The 16,181-nt window shown below is 38.6% G+C and overlaps 1 protein-coding gene across 20 annotated transcripts in view; it reads right to left on the minus strand.

The window, feature by feature from the left end:
- Positions 1-16,181, minus strand: part of LMO7 (LIM domain 7) — a 192,942-nt gene that overhangs the window by 93,811 nt on the left and 82,950 nt on the right. The gene's annotated exons all lie outside the window — the stretch shown is intronic.

Raw genomic sequence — 16,181 nt, forward strand, 5'->3', positions numbered from 1 at the left:
CAGAGAAGCAGACAAGAACGAATGGTTTGGTGTTTCAGTACTCCAAATCCCACAGGAAGAAAAGTACGTTTCAAAAGAGGAAGAAAAAAACCATTAGAAGTCTTCCCAAGACATACACACACACACACACACACACACACACACACACACACACACACACACAAGAAGTCTTCCCACAAACTCAATTTGGTTGAATGTTTAAAATGTTATAAAACATTATGACACAGTTAAACAGAAAGTAAGTACAGAAAGTAAGCCGATTGCACTGACTGCCAAAATAGTCTTTCATGTGTTTTCTAAAAACATAATAGCAGTCATCCAGTTGACAAACATATATACAGATTGCTAAGAACAAAACTACATATGCCTCAAAACCCACCCAATTATTTAGAAAGAAACCACTTAAAATCAAAGTGATTATAGTTAATTAGAGATGAAGGGAAAAATAGAATATGATTAAATTCTAGTTTTAAATAAAGCCTTTACATGAAAAAGCAGAGTTTCTCTTAAATAGTTCAATGACACTCAAGTTGACTTTACAAACGAGGCTGCACATGGCCTATGCAGCAGGAACAGGTTGTATTAAGATCACAATTGTAACCTAAATCCAGCTTACTGGACTTGAGCCCACGGGTAATTTATTTTTTGCGATTTCAAAGGACCTAGGCAGAGAGTTCCCTCAGGGAAGATACAGAATTATCAAATGAAATTTTAATGTCTGTTGAACCATCGAGAAGCCACACCCCACTCAACATATTAAAAGGGAAGCGTTTAGTCTTCATTAATGGAATCATTTTCCCTGGAAACTAGCAAAGATAAAGTAAAAACAAAGGACAAACGTGAAAACATCTCATTGGACTGTTAGCCAGGACAGAGCCCAGTAGCTCTGCCACTAACTTTAGAAATAACGTTTCTAACATTATTAATGTATCAGCCTTTCTGGCCCCATTTTCCGCCTCTGTGAAATGAGCAGTTTCTGGATCCGTACCCCATTCCCAAGGGCACACACCTCTGTGCCAGCGGAGAGAAGCCCGGCCCTCCCCAGCTCAACCCTTCACACGAGTATTGCATAGCCCAACTTGAAGAAAAGACTTCATGGCAAAAGCCGGCACTAAGCATCTGCAATTCCCACACGTTGAGGATGGAAAGTGGCTTCACAAAAAACAAAACAAAATGAGGATCCCAGATGATCTGCAATAGCCCCTTTCAGTGTTGTTCTTCTAAGGTAGGAATAAAAGCAGACACTATAAACAGACAAGGTGGGATGGCTCGAGATTTTCACATTCTTCCCCAGAGCCTCTCCATCCCTTTGCCTTGAATCAGTTATAAGGGCAATCATAACAGGGTAAATTAGAGAGAGATTAAGGAGTCAGGAACAGTACCTGCTAACACCTGAAGCAAGATGAGGACTCCACAAAAATTTACCAATATTCCCAGGTTTATAGTGGCGCAGTACTGATTATCTACCGCTACATAGCTAGTTATCCCAAAACTTAGCAGCTTAAAACAATACAGACTGATACAGTTTCTGAAGGTCAGGAACTCAGCAGTGACCCAAGTTGGATTGTTCTGGCATGGAGGTCCCTGAGCAGGCTGTAGACATCAGGCCAGACTGCAGTCACCTGAAGACCTTCCTGTGGCTTGAAGGAGCTGCTTCCAAAGAGGTGCACTTGTAGGTGGCAAGTTGGGGCTGGTTGTCGGCAGGAAGCCTCAGTTCTGGATCAAATGGACATCTCCATCGGGCTGCCTGACAGAGTGAATGATCCAAAGGAAAGCAAGATAGAGGCTGCAGGGTCTCGTGGCCTATCTTTTCAAGTCACACAATATTTCCTCAGTATCCTGCTGATGGACTAGGTCAGCCCCATTCAATGCAGGGAGGACTACGCAAGAACATAAATGGCAGGAGGCGGGATCACTGGGGACCAGTTACCACAGTTCACTCTTGAGCCCTAATGGTTCATGTCCTTCCCATATGCAAAATACACTAATCCCTTCCCAAAGCCCTAGAAATGTTCACCCCTATACAAGGTGAGCTCCAAGTTCAGAATTTCATCTAAACCAATTCTGGCTTTACATGAGGCTCCTCAGGTGGATATCCTTAAGGACAGCCCTCGAATACAGTTCCTCTCAACATGAATACCAGTGAGCTAAAGCAACAAGTTACTTGTCCCCACATACCCAACACAGTGGTGTAGGGTAACCTCTAGATATATTCCAGCTCAAATGTGGAGAAATGAGGGCACACAGGAGTCACTACACCTCAGAAACTCTGAAATCCTGCAAGGCATAGATTGGTAGGTCTTTCATTAGTCTTCAAGGCCAGTGAATTCGTCATGGTTTTTGCTTCATCCTCCGGATTCTTGATTCCCCCTTAAAATCATCATTTGCTTCCTTGAAAAGTAGTTTGTGTCTGCAGGTATGTAGCTTTCTCAGTCTGCTTTCTGCCTAAAAAAGTTTGGGGGACTAATTTTGTAACCTTCTGTCCTTTTCAGTCTATGTTTACAGCTTCTAAAGAGAATTCCCTCAATACTGTCTTTTATGAATCCTATTGGCCCTTAATTTCATTAGATAAAAGCCTCACCCACAAATCCCTTCAAGGGGGAACGGCAGCCCTCCTCTTAGTCCACTGAGATGACAGAGGGACATCACCTTTATGCTTCTCAGAAGCCCTGTCATTTGGATGGACTTCCGAGGCACTACTTTGGATCTTTCCAAGATCTTCAAGGATTTTACAGCTACACGCTCAGCTTCATCTTCAGACCTTGTCTTCCTGCTAGTGTGCACTTAATTTGATGTTGGCCTGAAAGCCATTTCTCAATTTTAGCCTCCTTTACTGACTAAAGAGGCTGACAATTTTCAAAACCAGCAATTCCCGTGCCCCTCTTGTTTATCATGTTATCTGCTGTCCCACATTGTACTTATGATCAGCAAGAGGATGCCAGGCAGCACTTCAGCACACCACCTGGAGGTCTCGGCTAGAACACCTAATTAGGTACAATGTATAGGTACAAGGGAGAGAATCATCGGGACCACGTTAGAAGATGGCTAGGTACTTGAACACAATCATGTATTATACATTTCTATGGAATCTTAACTCCTCTCTGTCTCCATCATACATCCTGAAGAGTCACAAGAAGGATAACGTGAGGCCAAAATGAATATTCTCACACTAGATGCAGAGGTAACATGGGTCTTTGGCGACATGAACTCTTTCAGAGCCTTTCACCCCACTTTCCTTCTCAAAGCACTTATCCAGTAACACAGACTCATGTCACTTCAGCAGATTACTTTGCTTTCTTAGCAGGGATGGGAGTAATTGAGGAGAGTATCAGGGGACCAGAGTTGAATGAATATATTTTAGCAAGTTGCTATCAGTCAATATAAGGGCTCTCTCAGTACTTTTTTCTCTTTGTCCCAAGCCCCCATTCACTCCCACTCCTCTTCACTAAAAGGTGCTTTCTGGCTTGGTCAACTGAGCATCTGAGTCTTGATTTCAGCTCAGATCATGATCCCAGGGTCATGGGATCAAGGCCCAAGTCAGACTCCGTGCTGACCGTGGAACATGCTTGGGATTATCTCTTAAAAAAAAAAAAAAAAAAAAAAGTTTAAAAGATTTAAAAAAAAGAAAAGAAGAATATACCTTCAAGAATTAAAGAGTTTCCCAAACAAGTACATGTACATGCACATTAATAACAGCACTATTCACAATAGTCAAAAGGTAGAAAGAGCTAAAATGTACATTTACAGCAATGGATAAACAAACTGTGATATATTCACACAAAGGCATATTAGTCACCCATTTAAAAAAAATGAAGAACTGATACATTTTACAGCATGGATGGACCACCAAAACATTATGCTAAGTAAAAGCTAAACACACACATTTACATATTCCATTTATATGAAATATCCCGAATAGATAGATCCTTAAGAGAAAGAATGCAGATTGGTTGTTGACAGAGGAGTTTAGCAAGGGACAGTATGAAATAGGAAGTGACCTAATAGGTAAGAGGTTTCACTGGGGAGGGATGGAAATGTTTGGTGACTGCACAACACCGTGAATATACCATATTCCACTGAATTGTCCACCTTGAAATGGCTGTATTTGTTATGTAAATTTCACCTCCATAAATTTTTTGAAGGAGTGTCTTCTCTAACGTGCTTAAAAATGTAAATGTCCTTTAAAGTGTTGATTCACTTATGTGAATGGCATTACATAAATGGCATTATGGTCCACATTTTTGTCTTAGAGCTTCAACCATTTTGTTACACAAAAGTCTCAATCCTCATTAAAGTCTATACTATACCTCCCTAGGCTCTTAACACTGACCAAAGTCATTTTCATTTTCACTTGGAGGAACTTAAAAAAACGTATCTTTCATACATTTCTTTGAAATATATCTTTAATGATATATTTTCAAGACTTCCAACTTATAGAGGGAATACTTTGTATCAGGAAACCTTAATTCACAACAAATGGAGAATGTCTATTCATAATGTCAAACCAGTTAGACCCACTTCTGCAAAAGTATAGAGGGTCAAAAGTGTCATCAATAAAAATGGATTCTTTACATAAAGACAAAGAGATCTATTACAGAAGCCCTGAATAAGATCAATATCCTAATTCTGAAAAAGAGTAAAACTGACTGTGCTCAGGGCTATAGCCGTACAGACAACAAGGGCCATATAGTCAACACCCGTAAACAAAACCTAGCTAGAATGTCATCACCTGAGAGTGTTCCCTCATCAATGAGCCAAGTGCTCCTCGTGTGCTCACCTGTGCCCTGTTACTCCCAGTAAGTTTCTAGGCCTACTTTGAGCAAGATTGTTTTTTTTTATTAAAAAAAAGAGCACATTATCCAATTTCTCTGAACCTGGGAACATGACGGTGTGGATCAATTTATCAGAAGGCCAAGAGACTTGGTGACCTCAACTCCTTTTCCATTTATGATATGGTACCAAAGCCCCTCTTTGCCTGGCATTGACAGTGACAAAAGTTAGAAAGTATATGCCAGCAATCAAGAGGTTGTGTCCACTGTTTGAGGCAGAGAAACTGAACTAAATCTCTACGTTAGAATAACAGTCCCTAGCCAGCCACGTCAGAATCTCTAGAGGGAGCACACAGTCACCACACAGGTGATGCTGACGCACACACTAGACAACAGCCGACCTAGCCTCTTGCCACTCAACACGGGGTCCACACACCAGCACCATCACTTGGGAGCCTGTGAGATATGCAGACTCTAGCTCCACCCTGGACCCACTCAATCAGAACCCACATGCTAAGAGAATCACTCAGGTGATTTGAGTCTTTGTAGACATAAGTTTTCTGGCAAGTAACAAAATAAGGAAAGTCTGAGCACAAGTCACCTCCAAAAGTACTCACATTCCATTCTGGTGATGTACTAATTGTGATCAATCGCAAGTATTCGAAAGCAATTCCCAAGCAGCAAAGTGACTACAATATATCCAAGTGTGCATTTTAATTATATAGTTTCCACTAAGAAAGTGGTGTGGTTGCAATTTTCGTCAGGGGCACTAGTTTTATTATTATTTTAGAGACTTCATCCTCTATTTTATGGCTTAGTGAAGAAATGTAAGCTGTGTTACTAATACCTACATGTTATGATTACAATATGTAGGTAAACCTACAGATCCAACTTCGGTACTTATTTGAGGAAAGTAAGCAGTACGTTTTCCTTCGGTTCTTATCTGTCTGCCAAGAGAAAGCCTCAGTCATGTGCTGATAGATAGCAAAGGATTGGGGGACGAGGAGAGTAATAAGGTTTCGTCACATGTGGAGTGGAGATGGGAATAAGAACCAGCTAGGAATGCTTAAAAGGAATGGCCAAGTGACACTGAGGGCCCAAGGGATTATAGATGATAAACCACCAAGCTGCTGGCGTAGTTTTCTCCAGCACTGCTTGGCAGAGGAGGAGCAAAGACCATACCGAGAGGCAGAACCAAGCACTGGCAAGTAGGGGAAGGGCAAGCAGAGGGCTGTGCTCTGGTAAAAGGGTGGTCACTAAAATGCTTCATCAACCCCGGGTGACAATGAACTACACAGAAGCGGTGACAGGCTGTCACATTGCACCGTGCATTAAGGTACGGTCTTCCATGGTGTTCAGATGAAATTTACATCAAAAATGAAGGAGTTCTCAAACATACTTACTCTTTTGAAAGCAAGAAAAGAAAATGCTGAAATAGAGGCTTAAGAACTTCTGAGACCAACATGGGGAACAAAAGAAAAACGTTCTGTCGTCAAATTATCCATGTTCTACATTCCAAAGTAAAACAGATACGTAATTGCTCAAAGAAACACCTCATAATGATGCCAAAACACATTTTAGGAAGCAGTAAAGCACGTTTAATGAAGGAAAACGACACAGTAAAACTTAAGAGCTAGCTGGGAATTCGTGCTCCTTCAGTATAACTGCTCCTACCCCCCTTCCGAGAGTCACTTTTACAGGTGATGTGTCTGGATCATCAGCCCTTGTATTTGCTTTTCCAGCCTCAGGGACTCCTTGCTTTATGAGACTGATTCTCTTTTAGTCATTTCTCTGTCAAAAAAAGTCCAAAGACTCCCTCGCTGTAATTGTAAAACACCGATCCTAAATCTGACTACTTAATATGAACTAACTCCCACGAGAGCCCCTTAGCTACTTAGTTCTCCTGCCTCCTACCCTCCACACATTCCCCCAACCTCACATCTTCTCTTCAAATATCCCCAGTTTTCTCAGTGCCCCTTGGCCCTCTGTGACAGTTTTCAGTTCTCATGTCATCCCAACCAGCCCTTTGCTGAATCGCTGATTTTCTCGAGTTAACATCCACTGAACTCTTATCGTATGCCAGGCAGCATTCGGAGGCCCTTTACACAAACTATGTCAAATTCACACTAAAAAAGCTTAGGAAGTCTTATTGTACCCATTTTACACATGAGGAAACTGAGGCTAAGAAGCATGTGACTTACCCCAGGTCATCCAGTAAGTGGTGGAGTGAGGATTCAAAGCAAACAGTTCAATTCCTGAGTCTGTGCTCTTAACCACTATATTGATTTCCCATTAATGCTATAACAAATCACCGCATCAGTGGCTGAAAACAAGACCAGTTTATTACCCTATAGCTCTGGAGGTCAGAAGTCCAAAATCAGTCTCATTGTGGTAAAAATCAAGGTGTTGGTAGGGCTGCATTTCTTTTGGAAGCTCTAGGAGAAAATCCATTTCTTTTCCTTTTCCATCTTCCAGATGCCCTCTCCTCCACGTTTGAAACCAGCAGCACCAGCCTGAGTCTCTACTGTACCACCATCTGACTAATTCTTGCTCTCTTCTACTTAATAGGACTCTTGGGATTATCCTGGGCCCACCTAGATAATCCGGGATCCTTTCTTCATCTCAAAGTCAACTGGTTAGCAACCTCAATTCTACCCGGAACCCGATGCTAACCTCCTCTTACAAGACATTGGCAGGTTCACTGCATTAGAGCATGAACATTATTGGGAGCCATTCTTTCTATGACAACCATCATTGTTCCTTATAGACAATTTCCTTCTCAAAATGAAGCATATGTAACTCAAAACAGGACTCCAGGTGTGGTTAATTATCAAAGTCATCACTTGATGGGTCACTAATAATTGTCCTCTCATAAAATGCAAATGACAGTGATTTTGAAGATTTAGTGAGGAAACAGGTGATTGATTGGCAGTTTCTAGGAATATAGTAAGTAGCCAATAAATGGACCTTACTTCTCGTTACAGGACACAGGTACTTTGCCTTGTGGCATCTATATGATGCTGTTGGCTAACTGAGATGTACACTGGCAGCAACCAGTTCACAGGGACAAGATAATTCACAGGAAGATGACCTGTGGACTTTAATGGACCAGGAGGCTAGTGAAATTTAGCATAAACTAAGGTGGATATAAAGAATCGGAAATGCAAATCATATGATTCTATCAGGTGAGGTTTCATGGATAAAGGCATAAAGTGCATGATTAAGTTTGCAGATAATACAAAACCACTGCTTTCTTGTGATTTTTTCCCCCAAAAAACCAAATCTATTCCTGATAAATATCCTTTTGGAGACTTGCAGCCATCTAGATCACGTTAAATTGCAGATTTTGATATTCAGTACATTAACTATGTCTGATTGTTCCAACATCTACAAACAAGACTAAGTATAATCCCCATGTTTTTATTCCATCCTTTTTTTAAAAAATGAAAATAGCACAAGTACAAAGCCCTAAGGCAAACTGTAGAAACTTCTCTCGAAGTTTATATGGATTTACATTTAGCTCCTTAAAATTGAGCTTTTTTACTCAACTACTTAAGATTTCACCTACAAATATTATTATCTGGTCTATTTTTCTCCATCTTGACTACAACAAGGCCACAACAGACAGTTGGCAGGAATTAAGACATGTCTAAAAGGGGAGGGGTGGTAAAATGACTGAATAAACCATAAATGAATAAAATGAGCATCATGTCAGGGAAATGATCAGGCAACAAGGAATGCAGAGACTCCCATCTTTTCCACAGGACACCCCCACACAATGGTTGCTTTGGGGGCATGCAGGCCTGTTACTGCCACATTCCTTGTGAAGCCGGAGATGAGGATTTTAAATGAAACCTGAGGGTCTGCAAATGTTGGCTCCAATTTTAAAAACAAGCAAAAATGGTTTAAGTCAAACAAAACTCATCATGAGCCATTTCATGACCTCTTGCTGGTCTCCGGAACTCGCCATGGTACCAACCCGGTAATATTTTTCTTTAGAGCATTTGTGGTAGACAAGGCTGGCTTCTAATGTTACTCTCTTGTTAAATAATCACAAACCATCCCTTTAATCATCTTTTCCATCATGTTATCAGGGAACAATATCTAAGACTGACACTGATCACTCTGACATTTGCAAATCTGCAATCTTATGCAAACTGCCTAAGAATAATGTAATACTGTCTAACCAATTATCTGGACACTCCATGGCCAGTCAAGTTGACACACAAAACTAGTCATTACAACTATCAAAACTGTTTTTCAACTGCCCTTCCTGCTTTTCTTCTTAATTTCCTTCAGTCTACTCATCACATACCAATTTGTGATTTTCTTACTTTTACATTTTATTGAGATATAATTCACATACAAGTCATGAATTTAAAGTGTATGATTCAATGGTTTTTGGTATGTTCACAGATACATGTACATCCTTTACCACAGGCAACCAAAGATCTCTAACAAATTAAATTCCTCTCAAAAGTCCCCAGTGGCTTCTCATCATGCTAGAAGTAAAATGTGATCTACCACCAAAGCTGATAGAGCCACATACATCTTTGCTGGCCTACCTCTCCACCTTACTCAGTTCCAGATCCATAGTCCTTGCTGGCCCAGCTTGATCCTGCCTTGATCCCCCCTCGTTTCCTTCTGTCTGGAAAAGTCTCACGATCCCCGTACATTACCCTCCTTCAGTTTATTCAGGTCCCCAATCAAATGTCAACTCCAGAAACAAGATGTCCCTAAGCACTTTCTCTGAAACACTTCTCATACTCAATCATTCGCTATCCATTCACTTTATTTTTCCCAGAGTAATTATTGTCAACTGACGAGGTATTACATATTCTGCATGGTAACTATTAGTACCTGATAAGTTATTACTGACCTGCTGACCATGCTCCATTAGGGAGGAACTTTCTCTGCCTTACTTGTGGCTTTGTTCCAAGTTCCAAGAATAGTGCCTGGCACATAGTAGGTGTTCAATAAATACTTTTAGGAAGGGAGGGATAGTCATGGGCCTAAAACCTATCAAATAACTGATGTGTTCATACCAGTCTTAGACCTGGGTTCTATTTCTTATTAACTTCATTTGCTCTACTGTTTCCAATTTCTACATAACAAAAGGTGCTTAAAGAGAGACATTCTGAGCATTTTCATATCTGAATAAAACTGTCCTGTATGACATAATCCTACTATGAATGAATTTTTCTTTAACTTTACAAGCTAATCATGGTGTTGCTTTAGGAATTCTAATTCATTAATGTTTTTTTAAGATGTTGCCCTCAAGGCTAAAAGTTGGCATACGTTCATCTTAGATTTAAAAACAAGTACGTTTTGGAACTCTAGGGAAATGCTCCTATCTTGTGCCAGTGCCATGACTAACAAATTATGGCCTGAAATAAAACAGGAATTTCCTGATTTGCAGTGCTGTATCATTATGAGGGTATTGGAAACAACTTCAATGTTGACACTAAGTTTTTATGTTTTCATTTTTGGTGATACTTATCTTTAACTGGGAGTTGGAGAAACGTAAGGAGATAAGGAGATAAGGAGATTCTTGACAAAATCACCTAAAATTTCTTTATAAATAACTCAATTATCATGGAGTTATTTATAGGCCATTTATATGGAGGTATTAAGGCGGAGGTATTAAATATCTAATATTTGTTACCCTGAAAACAGCCAATGCACAATCTCCATTCAGTCTGTTTTCTTAGACTTGATTATTATATAATGCTAAAGTATTTCAAAATACTGCTGATCACAGAAATTCCAGGAAAATATACATTAGAAAAGAAATTAAATTAAAATACAACCACAGAAAATGTCATTTTCAATGCATAAAGTGGCCTTATTTTTAGTAAATGGCCAGCCTTTATGTTATAATATCTTACCTAAGCGTAACAATACATTAAATAACACTGTAAGCAGTAACACTATAGTACTCTCCTATAACTTTATTAAGAAGAAAAAGCACTCAATGTTTTAGTTATTAGTGTTTGTTTTTAAAGAAAATAATCAGATTGACAAGCTAGAAAAATAAAAATAGTTTAAATTTTATTGTTCGAGGCATAATTATACAACTTGTAATAGTGGTTCACCCTCCCTTTGAAATTAAAAGATTTCTTTAGTGTAGTTTTAATCATGAAATCACAACTGAGCAATTTTAATCAAGTTTATTGATATCATTAACCTCCGCGGCCTCTATTGGTTTTATTTGTAAAAGAGCTCAGAAGCTTAGTGTCCCATAAACCTCCCTCTCCCAACCCCCTGGGTCCCCTTCCCCTTGGAAAAAGAGTGGGATACACAGAGTCACTGCCTGAGAGTGGGTTTTAAAAAGTACATGATAAAACCTGGACGAGCATATTTAAATTTTACAGCTGATTCCTCGGGTGCATTTTCTATTACTGCTGAAAGGGAACAACTAGATGTTTCAATAGTGACCTTGGCACAGACTAGGTTGCACTACCTTGCTGATGTGCCCAAGTGTAGAGGAGAGTGAAGATGAATCAGAAATAATTTTACAGACACAAGAACATTAGCCACTAACAACCTTTTGAAAAATGGCAGTAAGAATGGACCCATAGACTTGTGTGATTTCTTGAAGTAGCTATTATGAAGAGAAGAGAATCTGACTGATATCCAACAGCTTAAGCTAGCTGGCATCTTTTCATTTCCTGCATTCTACAGCATTCCTAAATCAGGAGACAACCTTCCCAGTCTCTACGGTCACACCTTATATATTCCACTCTTGAAAATAATCTGAAAGAGTAACCCTTTAGAGGAAGGATATTCAAATTTGGCCCGTATTTTTCAAGCAAGTGTGGATATAGTGAAGATTTTTAAATTAAGCACACTGACAGACACAAACTTTCAAACAAAAAATGATTCAAACCAAATATTCTTTTTTTTTTTAAGTAGATTTCATGCCCAGTGCAGAGCCCAATGTGGGGCTTGAACTCACAACTGTGAGATCAAAACCTGAGCTGAGATCAAGAGTCAGTTGCATGCTTAGCCAACTGAGCCACCCAGGGGCCCCTCAAACCAAATTTTCTAGAATACGATTCCTTTTCTCAGAGAAACTGCAATTGAAATAGCAGGCATGAGTAGATGACTCAAATCTATACTCAGTCAACAAACCAGCCCATGCAAAGGGGTAGCGTTTATTTTCTCAACTCTTTATCTCCATGGCTCTCAGCCAGGGATGATTTTACCCCATAGGGGTCATTGGCAATGTCAGAAGACATTCTTAGTGGTCATCCTTTGGGGCTGGGGAGCATGGTGTTACCAGCATGTAGTAAGTAAAACCCAGGGAAGCTGCTAAACATTCTACAATGCACAGGAAAGACCACCCCCTAAACAAAGAATGATCTGGCCCAAAACGTCAATAGTGGTGCCAAGGTTGAGAAACCTTGCTTTAGTAAATACAACTAAATCATCAGGGGTCCAAGACAACTATAAGTCTTGGGATTAATAACTTCCTTGATGTTCTCTGCACATATTGTATTTCAGGCACACTAAGACATCAGATGGTAAACATTATTCTGGTTCAATGACTCTTTTCACCATCAGAATATCTTGCCTGTTTCTCATGGTTTTGTTTTGAGATTGAGTTTTTTAATTCCCAAATAAAGTTTTAGTTTTGAGTTTCAATGAATTGAACATACCCACATTTAACAGCAGCTAATTTTTTGGAAAATTCAGACTGGTTAGATTTTTGGGGGGCATCGCTTTGTGAAGAATATAAAAAAATAGAAAAGATAGGGAAAATCTATTTCTCGAAAAATTAGAACTTAGAATTAAGTGAGAAAAGCCCTATCTCTAGATCTATGAGAACATGGTTAACATCTCTCCAAAAGGGAAAGAAAAAATCGTAAAATCATATGAATGTTTCAAGCAAAGCATTCAATATATTTCCAAATCAGCTAAGCACCTCTCTCCATACTGTCATTGCTCAGAGGATATTCATGTGTTCCACACAGATCCACCTACAAACAGTAAACACATCGCCTTGGCTTCAAAGCTAAATACACAGAGTAGCTGACATGAAGTGGATGGAAGTTATAGCTGAAGGAAAAAGAATAAGAATGGAATGATAGAAAACAGGGCTTGGAGCACGGAAATTGTATAATTTTTACTATATTTAATTTAATACGGTGTATCTACCCTAGAGAAACCTCATTCACAGAATCCTCTTTAACCCACACACCTGAACTCAGTGAGCCAAAGGCTATCAGCACTCCAGACTACAACCCATTTTGCCAAGATGACTCCCTTCTCAAGGAACACATCCGTCAGCTGGCCAGTGACCTATGATATTTGTAGCCTGGAAAGACAAGGTAATTTGATTCATTCAGACTCTTCTCTTGGGACCCTCGACTGAGAGACACCATTTCCTATTTGCAATGGGGTAGAAAAAAGTAATCATGTGGAATGTGGCTGCCATATTTATGACTGAACACTGAATTAATGACAGAGTCCTCTGAAAAATCCTGAAAATAAAACACTTCATCTCACTTAGCTTGAAAGCATCTATGCTCTTTTTATTACTAAAAAAAGCATAACTGCATATAAAATTGGTGAATCAGATTAAGGTCTTTGGACATACCAATGTCAATTTCCTGGCTTTAATACTGTATCACAATTATGCAAAATATTACCATGAGAGAAACTGGGTGAAGGTCACAGAGGACCTCTTTGTACTGTTTTTTTTTTCCAACTTCCCATGAAACTATATTTATCTCAAAAAGTTTTTTAAAAAGCAAGTATCAGATAAAAAATACTACCTAGCTGTATTAGTTTCCTAGTTTCCTACCCATAAACTGGGTAGCTGAAAAAAACAAAGATTTATGGTCTCACAGCTCTGGAGGCTAAAAGTCCAAAATCAAGGTGTCCACAAAGCCATGGGTTCTATAAAACCTGTAAAGAAATTATTCCTTGCCTCTTCCTAGTTTCTTGTGGTTTGCAGGCAATCTTTAGTGTTCCTTGCCTGTACATGCATCACTTCAGTCCTCAGTTGTCACATGGCATTCCTCCTGGGTGTATCTGTACTCACATAGCCATCTTTTTATAAGGACAACAGTCATATTAGACCAGTCCCCCCCACCCCAATTATGACCCCATCTTCACCAACCTTATTCACAAATGATGTCACACCCTGAGGTACTGGGGTTTAGGACTTCAATATGTTATGTTTTGGTGAGTAGGAGTAGAAGGGGAACACAATTCAACCTATAACACTCTTCCTTCAAAGACCTAATTCTGGAGCTTACTATTTTTCACGACTGAACCCTTTTTCATTTATTCATTCAAAAAAAAAATTTTTGCGTCCCATAAATATCAATCATTATATTGCTGTGAACAAAAAAAAATTTCTAGTATAAAAAGTCTGGCTCAGGCTTTTTATCTTTCTTCTATACATATCGAAAATGAAGGCTTCTAACATACGTTTTCTTGAGGAGTTCTTCGAGGTCAAACTTCATAGTCCAACTACGATTCCTCATGTGTGTTCAATAAATGTCAGGCTATTATAATTCATTGCAGCACATTTATATATCTGGTGTTTTCTTGCCCATTTACTAATCTATTTTCCAGATCCTGTTCCACCACTACAACATTAAGCTCTTTGAGGATAAAGTCCTTCTCTGTCTTTATTCCTCCAATATATCCCTACAAACCAGAAACATTCTTGACCTAGTAGGCACTCAACTATTTGTTAAAAAAATGAATGTGCTACAAAAGGACCTGTATGTCACAGTATATAATCCCTTTCTGTCCACATATGACAACCCTACCAGACAGATGCTGGAGCTCTAATGCACACTTCAAACTGAGGCTTCGAGAAGTTTTGACATAACCATCCTGACATACAAGCATGGAAAGAAGGAGTCCATGTGGCATGATAACAACTTCAAACCAACTGTAGTCAATTCTACAACTGTGGTGATTCTTATGCTCCTACACCCCACTAAAAATGTTCAGTGTCCTATACTTGGGAAATCATCCCATTTAATATTCTGGAAATACATCTCATTTTAGTTTCTAGAGATAAAATCCAAACTAGATAGAATTTTCATGCTTGAAGTAGAAATACTTAGATTGTTGTATTTAAATATAAAAAACATTTGGCTTATATCTAATCATAGAATCAGAAGATTGAATAAAACCTCTAGTGGCCAGTAACAACAAACCACCACAATTCAAGAATTCCAAATATGCAGGGTGTTTGAAATCAAAGGCTAATTTCATTTAAAATGTGTATAATTGATCCAAGAAATGACAATTCACAATTTAAATATTAAAGTAAGAAAAACTGGAGACACTTAAAAAGATTTTAAATATAATTCAAACTTTTAATTTTCACAGAAATAATTTCATAAAAATGATTTTCATATAAGACTTAGTTATTTTTATTAAACTGAATGTCTCTTCCTAGAAAGACTTCAAAAACCAAATTTCTTTGGGGAATCTGGGTGGCTCAGTTGGTTAAGCATCTGACTTCAGCTCAGGTCATGATCTCCAGGTTCATGGGTTCGAGACCTGCATCAGGCTCTGTGCTGACAGCTCAGAGCCTGGAGTTTGCTTCAGATTCTGTGTCTCCCTCTCTCTTTGCCCCTGCCCTGCTCATGCTCTGTCTCTCTCACTCTCACTCTCTCTCTCAAAAATAAACATTTAAAAAAATTTTTAATAAAAACAAATTTCTTTAATTTTATTCCTTAAATAATACCTTCTGACTATGAATTACTGACTATAAATTACTAGAAGTAATTCATACATATATGTATATTGCTATACATTCATATACATATCTTCAATATATAGCAATATATGCATGTCTGATAGGTTTTTTACCTAACCAAATTTGAGACCAATAAAAATATCACGTCATGATAGAAATCATGTCATGATAGAAATGGAATAGAATTAACTTGGTAAGAAAGAAGTAATTCATATTTGAGCCCAGCTGCTCTGAGAACTTTACATATATTCTATGTTTCAAAAGAAAATTATAATTGATCTTTCAAAGAAAAAAGAAAGCTCTAAAACTCTTCTTTCCTTCTCTCCTAGACAGTTATTTTCCAATAATACACAATGTGTGACTAACTTATTCCTATAAAACTGTAATGAGATTTTCATACCAGCTGCAAATCCAGAAATTTTGATGCTGTTACCCTTTAATCCTTCATGCCTCTGACATCTGCAAACACATGGTTGGCCAAACAAAAACTTCTTGAATATAATAAGCAGCTTGACTATTGCAAAGATGATTTTATCTATCTATCTATCTATCTATCTATCTATCTATCTAAATTCCAGGTTATTAGCTGTCTTAAACTTCAGTGTATTATAAAATTAATTTTTTTTTAATTTTTTTAACGTTTATTTATTTTTGAGAGACAGAGAGAGACAGAGCATGAG

This window comes from Panthera pardus, unplaced genomic scaffold (genome assembly GCF_024362965.1).
Source record: "Panthera pardus isolate Hobbes unplaced genomic scaffold, ASM2436296v1 HiC_scaffold_1, whole genome shotgun sequence".
NCBI lineage: Eukaryota > Metazoa > Chordata > Mammalia > Carnivora > Felidae > Panthera > Panthera pardus.